Source organism: Pseudophryne corroboree, chromosome 3 (assembly GCF_028390025.1).
Source record: "Pseudophryne corroboree isolate aPseCor3 chromosome 3, aPseCor3.hap2, whole genome shotgun sequence".
Taxonomy (NCBI): domain Eukaryota; kingdom Metazoa; phylum Chordata; class Amphibia; order Anura; family Myobatrachidae; genus Pseudophryne; species Pseudophryne corroboree.
The window spans coordinates 673,604,621-673,622,666 of NC_086446.1; the positions used below are offsets into that span (position 1 = coordinate 673,604,621).

The 18,046-nt window shown below is 42.7% G+C and overlaps 1 long non-coding RNA gene across 1 annotated transcript in view; it reads right to left on the bottom strand.

The window, feature by feature from the left end:
• Nucleotides 1–9,680: 9,680 nt before the first annotated feature.
• The window catches only part of LOC135058159 (uncharacterized), a 111,096-nt gene continuing 102,730 nt past the window's right edge, over nt 9,681–18,046 (bottom strand). The window contains exon 4 of the long non-coding RNA XR_010244645.1: nt 9,681–10,171. This is a non-coding gene — a long non-coding RNA (uncharacterized LOC135058159). The remainder of the gene's footprint in view (nt 10,172–18,046) is intronic.

Genomic DNA, 18,046 nt, shown 5'->3' on the forward strand with positions numbered 1-18,046 from the left:
CAGACTCTGTCATGTCTGTCACATGTGCTCAGTGAGAACCTGCTTTCATCTGTGAAGAGCAAAGGCGCCAGTGGCGAATTTGCCAATCTTGGTGTTCTCTGGCAAATGCCAAACGTCCTGCACGGTGTTGGGCTGTAAGCACAACCCCCACCTGTGGGCGTCGGGCCCTCATACCACCCTCATGGAGTCTGTTTCTGATTGTTTGAGTAGACACATGCACATTTGTGGCTTGCTGGAGGTTATTTTGCAGGGCTCTGGCAGTGCTCCTCCTGTTCCTCCTTGCACAAAGGCAGAGGTAGCGGTCCTGCTGCTGGGTTGTTGCCCTCCTACGGCCTCCTCCACGTCTCCTGATGTACTGGCCTGTCTCCTGGTAGCGCCTCCATGCTCTGGACACTACGCTGACAGACACAGCAAACCTTCTTGCCACAGCTCGCATTGATGTGCCATCCTGGATGAGCTGCACTACCTGAGCCACTTGTGTGGGTTGTAGGGAGGTCATACAGGCACGTGGAGGCCACACACGCTACTGAGCCTCATTTTAACTTGTTTTAAGGACATTACATCAAAGTTGGATCAGCCTGTAGTGTGTTTTTCCACTTTAATTTTGAGGGTGACTCCAAATCCAGACCTCCATGGGTTAATAAATTTGATTTCCATTGATAATTTTTGTGTGATTTTGTTGTCAGCACATTCAACTATGTAAAGAACAAAGTATTTAATAAGAATATTTCATTCATTCATTCATTCATTCATTCATTCATTCATTCATTCATTCAGATCTAGGATGTGTTATTTTAGTGTTCCCTTTATTTTTTTGAGCAGTATGTATATATATATATATATATATATATATTTATTTTTGTATTTTTTTGTTTACCGGCTCTCCTAATATGTATATAAACTGCTCCGGGTGCCCGCACTGCCATACACAATAGTGTTAGCTTCCTACAACCTTGTCTCTATGCCGCACTCCTGGATAATAAAACATCACTCAGACACCAGTTTCAGCGTTATCAACATTTCATGGTCTACACCATTTCATCAGGATATAGTCCAGGAGTGCGGCACAGAGACAAGGTTTTATATAGAGACCGCTGCCCTCTGTCTCCTCTTCTGCTGCATTGCAGCCGTCCCCAGTCTCCTCTGCACCTCCGCCAACTCCCACAGACTCCTCCTCCGCATCATCGCCAATGCCCACAGCCTCCTTCGCCCCGCGCTGACCACAGTCTCCTCATCCACCGCAAACCACAGCCTCCTCCGCACCACCGCTGCTCAATAGGTAATTTTACTCAGCTGCCTTTCTCTCTCCCTATGTCCCTGCTGTCACTCTCCCTGTCTGTCTGTCCCTTTCCCTGACCCTCTGTCACTCTCCCAGAATTTCGGCTCATACTGTGTGGTATAATGTGAATTTCGGCTCATACTGTGTGCTGTAATGTGAATTTCAGCTCATACCATGTGCTATAATGTGAATTTCGGCTCATTCTGTGTGCTATAATGTGAATTTCGGCTCATTCTATGTGCAACAATGTGAATTTCGGCTCATTCAATGTGCTATAATGTGAATTTGGCTCATACCGTGTGCTATAATGTGAATTTCGGCTCATACTGTGTGCTATAATGTGAATTTCAGCTCATTCTGTGTGCTATAATGTAAATTCCGGCTCATTCTATGTGGTATAATGTTAATTTCGGCTCATACCATTGGCTATAATGTGAATTTTGGCTCATTCTGTGTGCTATAATGTAAATTTCGGCTCAGTCTGTGTGCTATAATGTAAATTTCAGCTCATACCGTGTGGTATAATGTGAAAGGGGCACCAGTACTAGACAGTATATGGGGTACTACTATTGTGAAGCATAATGTGTATACGGGGTATATGGTGTGGTAAACTACACTGAAGGGTACGTCCCCTTTTGAGTGACCAGGCCTTTTCCAGAGCATAGTTACCGCCTTCACTTTTCCATACCCCCACTGCTCCCCGGAGGTCCCGGGGGCCAGCCTCACCTACACAATGGTGCTTGCTGGTGCAATACTGCAGTCCCAGGTGCCTCCTTCCCCCATCGCAGCACCTCCATCAGTGGGATTCCCGGTCACCATCTACATGGTGCGGCCTCCACCCCACCGTGGTGCTGCCTCCTTTTCGTCCCCATAGTATTGCCTCCTCCTCCCTGGTGGCTCCGCCTCCAGGGGCGCAAAATATAAAATTTATCTTGCCCCCCAACCTATAAATGTTCTGACGCCCCTGGCGGCTCCTTATATGGAATCCAAACCCCGCAAGAATCCGACAGCAGGATGATGACGTTTTGCCTCGCTCTGGTTTCCGAGTCAGGTGTGAAAACCCGAGCCTGACTCGGATCCGGGCTCGGTAGGCAAAGTTCGGTAGGGTTCGGTTCTCTGAGAACCGAACCCGCTCATCTCTACTTTGAAGGTGTATGCGAAAAGAACAGCCTGAAAACCCGAGCCTGACTCGGATCCAGGCTCGGAAGGCAAAGTTCGGTAGGGTTCGGTTATCTAAGAACCGAACCCACTCATCTCTACTGAATATGAACTCCAATGTGAACAGTTCTGCATCTATGAATGTAACCACTATCAGCAACATGCCTGCAACCTCCCATAAGATGCTTCCAGTTAACCAACTGTCCAGAAGAGCCACTTACATTTCTGCTTCCATACGTCTTATTTGTACTGAGTCTCTGTATGATCAAAATTGGCAAATATTCACGGTGCAATTCAGCCACTGGCGTAACTAGGAGGTCGCAGCCACTGCAGTCGCTTGGAGGCGCAGGGCTGCGGGGGGGGGGGGGGGACCGCCCTACACCTCCAAGCGACCACAGTGACTGCGGCCCCCTTGTGCAGATGTTTTAGGAAGTACACCTCCTGGGTCTCCGACAACAGCGGCGCGTCTGTTAAATGAAGTGCCCATTCGTGAGCTCTGATTGGCTCACGAACTGGCACTTAATTTGACAGACACGCTGCTGCCGCCGGAGACACATGAGGGACACGCAGTAGAGGCGTGCACTGTGCACTCCGTGTCCTTCCCAAAACAGCAGCGGGGGAGCCCAGGCACTGGGGGGGCATGTTTGGTTTGTATCACAGACATTGCGGTGTGTGTCATAATGTGTCACAGGCATGACGGTATGTGGTATAATCACGGGCATTGTGGTATAATGTCTCAGGGGCATTGCAGTGTGTGGCATAATGTATAACGGGTATTGCGGTGTGTGGCATAATGTGTACTGGGCATTACTATAAGGAGGGAAAATGACAAATAATGTAAGGGGCATGAATCAGGATTATTATTTTTCCTGTGGTGGCCAACGTCTGGGCGTGCAGGTTGCAAAACTGGGGTATAAGATAGTCTTTTCCTGCAAAGCCACGCCTCTTTATGCAAAGCCACACCCATTTCCGAAAGACCACGCCCCTTTTTGCTTCGGCGCACGCAGATTCATCGCTTTACTAGTGCCATGGATGGGGGGCACCAGAGAATGTCTTTGCTTGCGGGAGAAAAATTTCTAATTACGCCACTGGATTCAGCCACATGCACAGAGGAAAGCCATTGCTCTACTACGTTCCACATCACCACTGCATCCAACATCGCCACTGAATCTAACATCGCCACCGTGTCGCACATCGCTACTGTGTCGCACATCGCTACTGTGTCGCACATCGCCACTACATCCAAAATCACCACTACGTCTCACTGCTGCTACGTTCACATCACCGCTGCATTCCACATCACTACTGCATCCCACATGACCACTGCGTCTTGCAGCATCGCTATGTAACACATCGCCACTGTGTCCCACATGTCCACTGCATCCCACATCACCACTGTGTCCCACATCACCACTCCATTCCTCATGACCACTGTGTCCTACATGACCACTGAATCCCACATCACCGCTATGTAACACATCGCCACTGCGTCCCACATGCCCACTGCATCCCACATCACCACTGCATATCACATCACCGCTGCATGTGACAGCACCTCTGCGTCCCACATTGACACTGCGTCCCACATCACTGCTGCATCCAGTATTACCACTACAACCTACAGTGCTACTGCATCCTACATCACCACTGTTCCCACATGACCACTGAGTCCCACATCGCCAATCCATTCAACATGACCACTGCGTCCCACATCACCACCTGCGTCCCACATCACCACTGTGTCCCACATCACCGCTATGTACTGTAACACATCACTGTGTCCCACATCACCACTGCGTACCACATCACCACTGCATCCCACATCACCACTGTGTCCCACATCACTGCTATATAACACATAGCTACTATGTCCCACATCACCACTGCATCCCACATCACCGCTGCATGTGACAGCACCTCTGCATCCCACCTCACTACTGCGTCCCACATAGCCACTGTATCCAACATTGCTACTACATCCTACATTGCTACTGCGTCCCACATCACCGCTGCGTCCCACATGACCACTGCGCCCCACATGACTACTGAGCCCCACATCACCACTGCATCCCACATCACTGCATTCCACATCACCACTGCATCCCACATCATCACTGCATACCACATCTCGACTGCATCCCACATCACCACTGCGTACCACATCGCCATTATGTCCCACATCACCACTGCGTCCCACATCACCACTACATCCCACATCACCACTGCATGTGACAGCACCTCTGCATCCCACATCACTACTGCGTCCCACATCGCCACTGCATATAAGATTGGCGCTACATCCAAGATTGCCACTACATCCTACATTCCTACTGGGTCCCACATGACCACTGGGTCCCACATGACTACTGCGTCCCACATCACCATTATGTAACACATCACCACTGCGTCCCACATCACCATTGAATACCACATCACCACTGCTTCCCACATTGCCACTTCATTCCACATCACCAGGGCATCCTACATCGCGACTACATTCCACATCACAACTGCATCCTACATCCCCACTACATTCCACATCACCACTGCTTCCCACATTACCACTTCATTCCACATCACCACTGCATCCTACATCGTCACTACATTCCACATCACCATTGCATCCTACATCGTCACTATTATTCCACATTACAACTGCATCCTACATCAACTAAATTCCACATCACCACTGCATCCTACATCCCCACTACATTCCACATCACCACTGCTTCCAACATTGCCACTTCATTCCACATCACCACTGCATCCTACATCCCCACTACATTCCACATCACCACTGCTTCCCACATTGCCACTTCATTCCACATCACCCACTGCTTCCCACATTACCACTTCATTCCACATCACCACTGCATCCTACATCGCGATTACATTCCACATCACCACTGCATCCAACTCAGAAGTAGACCCTATATTAGTTTTGTTACATGAAAACACAATTTGTTATGCAAGATATAATGAAATGATTGATGTGCGCGGAAGTAGTAATTTTGCCGACAGTCAGTATACCAGTGTTATTGGTGTAAGGTAGAAATTGCACATACTGTACATGGATATATTCCTCATTTGCAGGGCACCACTTGGCATTATCAGTTCTCAAATTAACCTGAAACCGTGTATCAAGGTGAACGGTGTATCAAGGTGAACTTTTCCATTTCATATACAATTATGCAATAAGTAGATACAAAGTCAAACTATATATTTAATAAAAGAAAATGTAAATATTTGTCCCTTGTAATAAAGACAGCTAAGAAGTTCCCTGCTCTCAAGACTAGATTCATTTAAGTAATAGTTACCAGACAGGGCCAGATTACAATGGGGCGGATGGAGCTCCAGCTCCTGGCCACATATGAAAATAGGCCCATCACCATGAAAGCATGATGATGTTTAACTGCCCAGCTCAGTGCCGTAACTACGTGTGTGCCAGGTGTGCCTGGCACACAGCGAAGTCGCACTGAGGGCGCAACGGCCCCCATTCCCTAAAGTCAGCGGCTTGTAATGAGTCAAATTGACTCATTACAAGCCGCCTGTGCCGGAAGAGGAGAGGAGCAGCGGAGAAGGAAGAGGAGAGAGGGAGCCGCAGCAGCGCTATGTAATTGGTGACGGCGCCGCTGCAGCAGTCCCTCTCCTTCCACATAGGCTGGCCGCCGCTGCTGTGAATGCTTCCCTCATCCCAGCATTCACAACGGCGGCGGCCAGCCAATGTGGAAGGAGAGGGACAGCTGCAACGGCGCCGCCGGCAATTGCAGTGTGCTGCTGCGGCTCCCTCCTCCCCCTCCCTCCTCTTCCTTCTCCCCTGCCCTCGGAGCTGCCAGCACTGAGGAGCCTGACTGCCTGAGCCTATTCTATCTGTCTGTCTTTCCATCTATCTATTTATCTATCTATCTATCGATCTGTCTACCTAATGTGTACCTAAGGGGGACGCTGTCAGCCGTAATGTCTAAAAAGAGGACGCTGTCTCACGTAATGTGTAAAAAGGGGCCGCTGTCTGCCGTAATGTGTAAAAAGGGGACGCTGTCTGCCGTAATGTGTAAAAAGGGGACGCTGTCTGCCGTAATGTGTAAAAAGAGGACGCTGTCTGCTGTAATGTGTAAAAAGGGGACACTGTCTGCCGTAATGTGTAAAAAGGGGACACTGTCTGTCGTAATGTGTAAAAAGAGGACACTGTCTGCCGTAATGTGTAAAAGGGGAATCTGTCCGACACAATGTGTAAAAGGGGCTGTACCTTTTGCAGTGGCGCTACTGTGCGGTGTAATTTGAATAATGCAGACTACTATAATATGTAAATGAATTGGTATTATTTTGTGGCCACACCCCTTCCCCATGAAGCCATGCCCCTATATTTTTTGCGCGCACCTATGGCGCACACTGCTCCTGTTTTACATGGGAAGGGGGGGGGGTGCCGATGCCCTAGCTTGCACACAACCCTAAAATGTCTAGTTACGGCACTGGCCCAGCTGGTCACATGGTTGCAATAAATGCTAAGAATTGAAATTAAAATTTGAATTTCCTTACAAAGTGATGCTGTTTTTCTACTTTTATGTATTTTGGGAGACATTGCCGCTTATAGTGTAGGGAGTGTACATGCCCATATAGTATGTCACTGGCCACACCCACACAACATTAGCCACACCTCCTCATCTTCTCACAATAGGCCCTTGATCATTTTCTGCCCCAGGCCCATGTGGACCTTAATCCTTCCCTGTTACCAGATTTCCATTTTTCTCATCTTAAACTGTGTTTTCCATGTGTTTCATTATTTTGTGCTTATATCACCGATATCCTGACATCTCATGCATTCTAACTTAGTGAAATCATAAGACCAGTTATTTTACTATCTATAAGGGATGTTAAATGCCAAATATGAAGAGAATGAAGCTTGCAGTTCCATAGAGAGTGGTAGATGATGGCTAGTCAGCACCTCACCTCCCTTCAGATGCCATCTCTATAGCATTGGATGTCCCCCATTCTCCAAAGCTCTCATAGCTGACCATAGTGAAAGGCAGTACTGAACATTTATGCATATAACATCCCTCCCAACATGACCCTCTCCAGGAGGGACAGATTGCTCTGTTTCTGAACTTTTCTCTTAATGTATGATTGCCATCACCTGTGCGGAAACACCTTTCTTATCCATTCACCTGTTCAAAGCAGGTGCCGGCAATCATACATTAAGAGAAAAGTCCAGAAGCAGAGCATTGTGTCCCTCCTGGAGAGGGTCATGTTGGGAGGTATGATATAACACCATTATGTGTATAACACCTTTAAAAGGTAGTTATGGATTGTATTCACCTTTCCCCCCCTGTAGCTGTTAACAGTGCTGTGATGTCACTTTCCTTGAAGTTCCTGTAAATCTGTCCTGGCCTACAGGATATGTCACTGACAAAATGGTCGTTCTGAAGACTGCAGAGTCGTGAAGACACACAGTTGCATTCACTCTGCACACTTTTCACATATATGTGATTCTCAGGGCATACAGAGTGTTGAATTGAGGTTTGACAAATCTGAAAAGACCATCAAGTATCAGATTTGCTAGGTATTTATGAAGAGGTTACACTATACAAATGACTTCTCTGTTAAACTAAAGCCTTAAGGAGACTCCGTAGCAGAGAGAGGGTGATCCTGTGTGGATATCCCTTTTTTTTTTTAAATTGAGGACAGTGGATAGATTTTTTTTCGATATTTTTTTATATTATCTTTTATATTTAAATAAATGACAGATGAGCTAGCTCTCAATTTAGAAATATATACGTAAATGTATGTGCTATTATCATGTAGCAATACACATTGTATGACCCAAAGTGGGTACTGTTATCAAGTAGTGATAGGACCACAGAGACATTGTGTAGTAGCTGGTGCCTGGTGGCTTAACCATATCTTTACAAATATATGTACCTGAGATCTCTGCATTTCTACTATCATATAGGATGTTAATCTAATTTACTGGTTCATTATAGTGGGGATGCAGTCAGGATCCCGGCTGTCAGTAGCCCGGCAGTCAGAATACCGACGCTGGAATACTGACCCTACAGTTAATGCTGACACCGGCATCTAGAATGGGTCTTGAACGATGACAGACCGTGCCACAAGTCAGGTAAGTCGCGGGGGGGGACTTAGGTTTAGGATGCGGGGTGGAGGGTTAGGGTTAGACTGTGGGGAGGGGGTACGGTTAGGCTGTGGGGAGGGGGGGTTAGGGTTAGGCTGTGGGGAGGGGGGGTAGGGTTAGGCACCCCCTCGGAGGATTAGGGATAGGCTGCGGGGGAGGGGAGGGTTATGTTTAGGCAGCGGGGACAGGGGATTAGGTTTAGGCACCTACGGGAGGGGGTTAACGTTTGGCAACAATGGGGGAGGTTAGGGTTAGGCTGCAGGTAGAGAGGGTTAGGGGGTTGGGGAGAGGGGAAACGCCCCTTACTCACCCCTGTCGGCTTCTCATACATTTGGATCACGGCGTCGGTATTACGACTGCCGGGATCCCGTGCCTCGGCAAAACATACTGATCACGTGTGCTGGGGGAATTCTGTGTTGTTTTTCAAAGTATACAGTATACAGCCGGTGTAATGGTTAGCATTACTGCCTTACAGCACTGAGGTTATGGGTTCAATTCCCAACATTGCTCTGTGTGGAATTTGTATATTCTCTCCATGCTTGCGTGGGTTTCCTCCAAGTACCCCTGTTTCCTCCCATAATACAAACATATACTGACAGGTTAACTGACTACAAAATAAAACTAACCCTAGTGTGAATGTGTGTGCGTGTAAATGTGGTAGGGAGGAATATAGATTGTAAATTCCACTAGGGTAGGGATTGATTTGATTCTGCAAAGTGCTATGGAATTTGTGTGTGCTATATAAATAACTGCTAATAATAAATAATATTACGTGTAATATTTTTGTTAGTTGCCAGACAACAGCACAAATGCTAAGCATTACATTTCATCACCTATAAACCATTTTAACATCCTTGGCTATTTCATTTGGTGCATGTACCTGTCCTTAAATATAAAATATCTTAAACGCTAAGAATTCACAAACATTTTAGTTTATAAGAAAGCAACATACACTTACAGTAAGGAATTTTTAGCATGCAAATATAAGTTGACCCATTCTTTTATTAATGTTTAAGGTAAAGAGCTGTTTTAGAATGAATTGCTAGAATAATCAACAATGCAATACTACACAGCACAAATAAGATAATAATTAGAAAGTTTTATTTTATTGTTCAATATTCTGTATAAAAAGTTATAAAAGTGGTTCTGGATTATCCACGTGGTAACTTAAGCAAATGCCTGTGGAATGAATATGTTATCAGACGTTAACACAGCTGAGTTCTAGATCTGATGACGTCGATTTAGCAAATCCTACATTGTAATTCAATCTGTTCTATAACAGTCACCAGTGATCCTTCTTCCTCCTGGTTATTTCCTGTTCCAGACTTGAGGCTTGTACCTGTAATGTGGTACACGATGGATCCATTTGTCTTTATGTAACAAGTGAGCAGCACACATCATCTGCAATGCCTATGCCATGAATTTACTTGAATAATTCATTGGATGACACAGTACAATTATATTACAGAAATAAAAGACAAAAGGCAAATAAAATTATTATCAAGTGCTGATTCTTTCTTCACACTGGACGCAGTATAAATATTGGTCCGTAAAGGGCAGCGCTCGTTCCAATATTAGCACAAATTCTCTAACACGATAGCTTCAATCTATAGATTAAAAAAAAAAAAATTGTGAAATTCATTACAATTTTTTATATTTAACTAATTTAAGTGACACTTAAACAGGATGCTTTTCACCTTGAAGATGTTAATAGGTCTATTAACACTCTGGTCACATTTAAGTGTCAATAGAGTGTCCTTCATCGCCTTGTCATACAACATTGAGACCAGCTCTGCTATAAGGAAAATCGCTAAGTAAATACAGTGGATTACATAAATGTTTTTTGTAATGTCCACAAAAAAAATAATAAATCAATACAAAATATTTTATATGGAAGATCATTTAGAACCGTCAAGTACTGCACAAGTGTTATTAGGTAGTGCATAAGTAATGCTAATATTATTATTTAGCATTCAAAGAGATCCAATACAATTTCTATCTCTGTTTAATGACTGTATTGAAAGATGAACTGATTTTGCAAGCTGAAAAGAAATAAGTTTAAAGAGAGCCCCGGGACCAGAGTCTGAACCAGTGACAGCACTGGAGTCAGTGACACCCGGAGCGGCAATAGACCCCCATCCAAAAAGTGGTTATGACCATGCGCAAAGGGGGTTCACTCTGGAGGCATGACTTCATGAAAGCCTCGTTCTACATCACTCTGAAGGCATGGCTTCAAGAAAGCCTTGTTCTACATTATTCTGGAGGCATGGTTTCACAAAAGCCTCCATTCTACATTACTCTAGCGGTGTGCCCAGCATCCTCAGAACTGCTGGAATACCCTTGGAAACTCTTACTGAACTGGCAGCTCCTTCTTAGTGACAGAAGGTAGGTGCTGCAGTATAATGTCACACTGCAGCATCCGGTTCCTGTATTGTGTCCTTACCACTAGAACTCCAGTAATAGCTATTTCCACTGCTATTCTTTTTTTTAACATAATACCATTTTACAAATGCTTTGATCTTTTAGCTCCAGAACAGGTTTTGTGTTGGCACTAGTACTGCCACTATACTGGATTAATAGACTACCCCACGAAAAAGAAATAGCTGGAGCCTGGAGGTACTGTAGATTATTAGAGGTATAGGGTGATAAAGATGTTGCCCTTTCATAAATAGGTATATAAGTACATAAGTTCTCACCCTGCGGAATATGTACCTGAAAGGGAACCTTTGATAGAGGTAAGGGTATTTTAGTCAGTTAAATGACATAACTCAAATAACATGAAGGGGTACATTTAATAAAGTGGGGAGTTTTAGAAGTGGAGATGTTGCTCATAACAACCAATCAGATTATAGCTATTATCTTCTAGAAGGTGCTAGATAAATGTTAAGTAGAATCTGATTGGTTGCTGTGGGCAACATCTCCACTTCTAAAAAACCTGCATTTTAGTAAATATACTCCAAAAATTTTTAGTAAATAATAAAACACATACAAAACTAATTAGAAAGAATATTTTTAAAACATATAAATGCTTGCTATATGTTTACACAGCTAAGTACCCTCTGTGAAACGTTTATACACATTAGGTTTACAGTATTTTGATTAAACATTTTAGGGGTACTTGGTAAACTCTTAGTCTTAAAAGGGTTACTTATTAAAAAAGAAGGTCAAAAAATGTTGCAACAGAACAATACAACTAAAACAATTTTCTAGAGCAGAGAATAAAATCTATGTTTTGTCCACGCATTGTACACATCTTCATTCCACAGGGAAGTCTGATAGAAGAGATTCATTAATTGGAAAATGATGAGATTTCACAGTGTGCAAATTCAACTCTGCCAAACACATTCAAGCCCAGCCAAGTAAATCCAGAATGGACAGTTGTATGTTTTAACCCTCAAGTTACATTAAATTAAATAAAAAATAAAAAAGTGGTCCTTTTTAGCTTGTTCAGGGAACACTTTTTTTTTTGGAAAATAAAAATTGTTACTAGCATATAAAAGGAGTAGCGAAACGCTGCTCCTGCAGCTGTTATTATTGGGTTTAATGGCACAGTTGAAAAGATGGAAATAGAATTATCAACATGGGAGACAGCAGTCTGCTCATGAACCTTACTTTGGGGTCTGCCAGCAAATTCCTCGTGCTGTGTGTCCTCACTTGTAGTCTTTCCAGAGGCAAAAATTAATATGATTGCTGTTCATTGACCTTGGTTTTTGTGAAGCCTAACCCGAAATAGCATATTCTTACTTCTAAGCATGAAACCATAACTAAAGGATGCCTCCTAAATGATGCGCTCTTCTCTCTGATCTACAGAAGGCCTTTGCCTTGTATCTGTTGGTGTGAAAATATTTAAGACATATAATGTATTGATGGCCTCAGTGTAACCCCAACATGCACTTGAGCTTATCTGATCGTGCTTTACCCCTCTTCGTGGCTGAGTAAGTACCATTATGGCTTGTTTATGAATGCTATAGGGAATTGGAAGCTCTGTATACAGCACTGCCACATAAACGCCCTAACATCTGATGCCATAAATAAAACATTAAAAAAATGTTATCAAATAGGGATGCTTTAGAAATTAATAGACATTTTCATACCTTTTTTATGGCAAATTAAAATCCCAGAATTAGCCTGATTGAATTACAACAGCGATAAACTCATGGAGGAATGAACTTCTATAATGTGGTGTGCTACAATCAGGAGGCTCTCCAACGACATCCTAGAGATTGGGTCCAGAACTCCCATGTATTACCAGATACTACCTTGGAATGGGGATTTTTGAAGGATATCATTTAATAGCATTTGTGAATATGCAAGATACAGAAATTGACCAAGCAATCTGGAATAATCCTATAATAATGTCCACATAGAAGTTATGGATATTGTTATGTGAAAGATTCAATGTGAATCCTCATATATTCCAATTTTTACCTCTGTTGCGCAACCCGGACTTTCAGAACAGTGCGGAAACCTATCCCTTTACCCTCTGGCACTCAGAGGGGATATACAAGGTTGGACACTTGTTGGACAAGTCCACTGGCAAACACTTTCATATAAACAAGCTAGCTCTTTGTACAGAGTTCTTACCTCACACGATTTGGCATTATTGCAGGCTCAAAATTATGCTAGCTCTATAGCTTGTTGGCTAATTCCAGCGGACCTGTACAGCCCTTTAGATTGAACGTTGCAGCAGACAATAACATCTCAAAAAGCTTTTTCCACGCATTATAAATTGTTAGATTTACCATTTGACTATTCTAAAACATTGAGGGGCATAACGAAGCAGTTAGACCTCTTACCACATTTAACGATTGATACATCATTGGGGCCTCTGGCTGTTTCCTTCCAAACTATTCTGGAAATAACCTGTACAGAAATGTTTATCATCTTTATCACAAATGTTATCTATCCCCTAAAAGACATTTTTACCTGGGTATGTCAGATGATAACAATGGCCATAACTGTAAAGGCCCTATGGTTGATCTTTTTCATTGTCTTTGGCAATGCTGTAAAATTTTAAAAAATTAGTTTGAAGTCTGGCAATTTATGTGCACCATCTACTGAGCCTCTTCCCTCTTACCCCAGAATGTTGCTATAATTATAATATTACCTGCAGGATCCCAAATCCAAAAATGACCAAAAAAGTCATTATTAGCTTATCATCAGTGACATGCAAAAGCGTGCTGCAAATGTGGATTTATGACTCTCACCCAACTATGCCCATGTTTAGGACAAAATTGTTTTATATCTTCCGTATGGAATGGGTGGAGGTGTCTCTACAAAAAGAAAAATGGCCAAAACAATTACTTGATACTTGGGAAAGCTTTATACAGCTATCTTGTCTTCCAATATTAAAGTTAAAATTTGTGTTTTTACTCAAAGCAATGGCTTAAGACACGGATATCCTTACAGATGAGTAATATTTAGTGCAGTATTCAATTCTTTTCACCCCTTTCCCCACCCGTTCTGTTTCTGCTGACGGGAGTGATATAATCATTTCAGTTCGTTACCCCTGGGGTAGCAAGGGCACCCAACCCTTTGCGCAGCTAAACCTGATTAATATGGGCGCAATATGTGCAATAATGCAATAATAGGTATCACTTTAGAAAGGAGAGCTGGCGTGATATATCATTTGAATACTGCCCTTAGTGTCCATGCACACCAATCAAATCTGCACAAGCTATTTTAAATAATACATGTAATTTTAATTGTTAAGGTCTGTCCACCACAATGTCATTTAATGACAAATCAGTTTTTCTGTACAATGATTGTACTTGACCTCTGATATTGATGTTAGTATACAGAGTAAATATGTATTGTTTTCGTTTCTGTATGTTTGAATTGATGCTTCAAATAAAGAGATTAGAAAAAACAAATCCATCTAAACTAAGGGGGAAAATGGTCAGCTTTATTTAATAGATGTTTTTATTCAAAAGAGAAAGGGGAAAGGTATGGTAGTGAAGAAAGAATGGCCCCATGCAACATTATTGCCATCTGCTCAACTAAACCACAAGCAGGCCAACTGCCAGCCCGTTGCACAAACATTTAAGGTATCCAAACTCCAAATAGGCAAGAGACCTTCCAATAGGAGAAAAGATGTTATCAAAGAAAATATCTCCACCCAAAACCACACCAATTAAACACTTATAGGCCAATACAAAACCTGACCATAACAAACACACCCCTGAAAATTTGAACTCCTGCTTAATGTAGGCAGGAACAGGCTTGAGGTCCTTTAAACCCCACCAGGCATATAAAATGCCTTCTATCTTCAGAATTTAGAATAGTAACATCTACAATATTTATTTATATATTTTCTTGCTTTTTCCTGCGGCTCCACTCATAGGGATGTCTGTTTTTGCTCAGTGGAACTAATTTTACAAAGACAGTAGTGCCATCTAATATTGTGTTGTACATTTTATATTGTACACATGTTTTGGAAATATTAAGTTTGAGGTAGTGAGATGACATCCAAGATGAAATGGCAGAAAGACATTCAGTGACATGGACCAATACAGATGGTGACAAATCTTGAGAGGATAGGTAAATTTGAGTATCTTCCACATACAGATGATACTGAAATCCAAAACTGCTTATTAGTTTGCCAAGGGATGTGGTATAGATTAAGAAAGCAACAGATAGATCTAGAGGAATAAGAAATAAGTAATGGCCTTTAGACTTAGCAGTGACCAGATCATTCACTACCTTAGTCAGTGCTGTCTCAGTAGAGTGTTGGAAAGTAAAGCCTTACAGAAGTGGGTCCAAAAGTTTGGGAGAGTTAAGAGAGCATAGGAAAGTCTCTCAAATAGCTTGGAGAGACAAGGGAGCTGAGAAATGGGATAGTAGTTTGAGAGAGAGTTAGGGTCAGAATTTTATGTTTTTTCAGAATGGGAGTGTTTATTGCATGCTTGAACAGTGATGGAAAGATAACAGTAGATAGTGAGAGAGAGATTACATATTTTAAATAAGGTTGGGATGAGCACAGTAGACAGAGCTTTACTGTTTTGTGAGGGGAGGAGAGAAGAATAGCAGAGTAGAAGGATGAGAAGAATGTAGATACTTCATCTTCATTTGTTGGATCAAATGAAGAGAAGGTGCCTGGGGGTTCAGGTAGGGAATTGAGAAGGTCACTGGTTGTAGAAAAACATACCATTTAATTTCATTTCAGATCTTATCAATCGTGTCCTTAAAATAGGAAGCAAGATCTAATCAAATAGCTACGAAACAGGATGCCATGGTTCTTCCAGGGTGAGGAGGGGATTGTTTACAAGTTATTAAACTGACTAACTGATTTACTGTTACTAGCTAGTTCCTCATAGCAAAATACAATATTTTATTTTTGCCATTACATTTTCATATTTTTATACAAAGTGTATTTGAGTCTGATGAGGAGTATACAAAGTAGGGCTCATATGACTAGAGTCTATTAACTAGTGTAAAAAACAGGGCTCAGTCGCTTTAATGATGTTCAAACCAGGTCTCAGCCTGGTAGCTAGTATTCATATCAGTAAGGTATCACAGTCTGCCGTATTGAAAAATGAAGGTGGAAAAATTATAGCAAAAAGTTACAAGTATTAAAATTAAAAACTACAATCCTTACATAATGTACAAATATTTTGTGATGTCATACTTTGAAAAACCACCTGGTTACTTTTTGTAGTGACTTTCTATGCTAAATTTATACTATGATTTATTGTAGGCTTACCCTTTACAGCAGACCAATTGTACTAGGGGTAAAAATAATATGGGGAAGCAAAAATAATGTTTATTCATTTTCCTAATCAGACTTTATAAACCAGCATAACTCTTAAGTCTTCAGTACATCATCCTCTAATTGTGTAAAAGTAACTATCACAGACTCTCTAAGCAGCTGCATATTGTTTTTGGATCTGGTTAATTGCCAGAGTTTCCTCAAATTTTGATTTAGTAGACAAATTGAGCAACATTTGAGAATGTTGACTAGGGTTGAGCATATTTGAGTCAATTCAACCATGGTCCAGCCTGTTCGACTAAATTCGAGCCAGTTCACACATTGATGTACCAATATGAACATGTTCAAGACAGTTTGAGCATATGCACTGGCTCAAGCATGTTAAAGTTTTTAATGGTAGACTGTTTCTAATTGTGAACAGTGAATCTTGAACTTTGATCACAGCAACATTTGCAGTTCGCATTTCCAAAAAATGATAAACATTTTTATAATTTCAAAATATTGTTTCAATAGTGTTTAAAAAGTAAAAATATTTAAAAACAGTAATTTTAGCAAAAAAGGCAAGCACAAATCACTAAAGCAATCTTCAAATGCAAATGACAAACTCAATGTAAACCACAAATGTTGAAAAGATGGTGGTTAGAATACCAATAGTGGCATCCCTATGGTCAGAATCCCGACACTTTTTTGTAAGTATGCTAACCCTTCTCCTTACCCTAACCATCCCTATCCACAGCTTAACCCTAACCCTCCTGTCCTGCAACCTAACCCTAACCCTTGCTTCCCACAGCCTAATCCTAACACTTCTGTCCAGCAGCCTAACCCTAACCCTCCCTTTCCTCATCCTAACTCTAACCCTGATTCTAGTGCATAGTGCTGAGGGGGGAGGTTAGGGTTAGCCCTATCCTCCCCCCGCAACATAACCTTAACCCACCCTGGCCTACTTTTATTTGGGATGCTGACTTTGGGATTCCGGCATTGGGATTCTGACCATCAAGATGCCAACTACATCCCATTGATGTCTGTGGAGACGCCTGGAGCAGGTGCCTTAGCAAGACTGAGAGCTTAGCACTCAGCACTTCAGAGTCAAACTAAAAATATGCTATCACCAACTGCTACCTTGATGGTAATTCAAAAGCTGTGTTGGTGGCTGCCGCACCATTAAAAACCATAAGTTAGTTGCACTGCCGTTTCTAGTGGTGGGCAAGCTGTGGGATCGCATGGGGTGCCCGCTGCAATGCCTACTAGCTGCATTAGCTGCTCCCATTCTTCCCGCCCATAGTACTCCGCTGGGTGGGTGGAGTTTCATGAAATGACACATTTGTGTTGTGATGTCATGATGCAACTGAATAATTTTGTGAAACGCCGCCCTCCCAAGTGGAGAACTATGGGCAGGAGGAGGGGGAGCAGGTAATAGCAGTACTGCAATGAGCATGACACCCAGAGCATAAAAATCCCTGGCAACAAGCATTATACACCCCTGGCAACGAGCATGACACCCAGAGCATGAAACCCCTGGAAATGAGCATTACACCCCTGGCAATGATAATGACACCCAGCGCATGAAATCCCTGGTAATGAGCATTACACCGTTGGCAACGAGCATAACACCCAGAGCATGAAACCCCTGGCAATGAGAATGGAACCCAGAGCATGAAATGAAACCCCTGGCAATGAGCATTGAACTCAGAGCATGAAACTCCTGGCAATGAGGTGGTAATTTTTATGTATTTAGAAGCCTTAATGTAGGGCACAATGTATCACAGGCATTGTG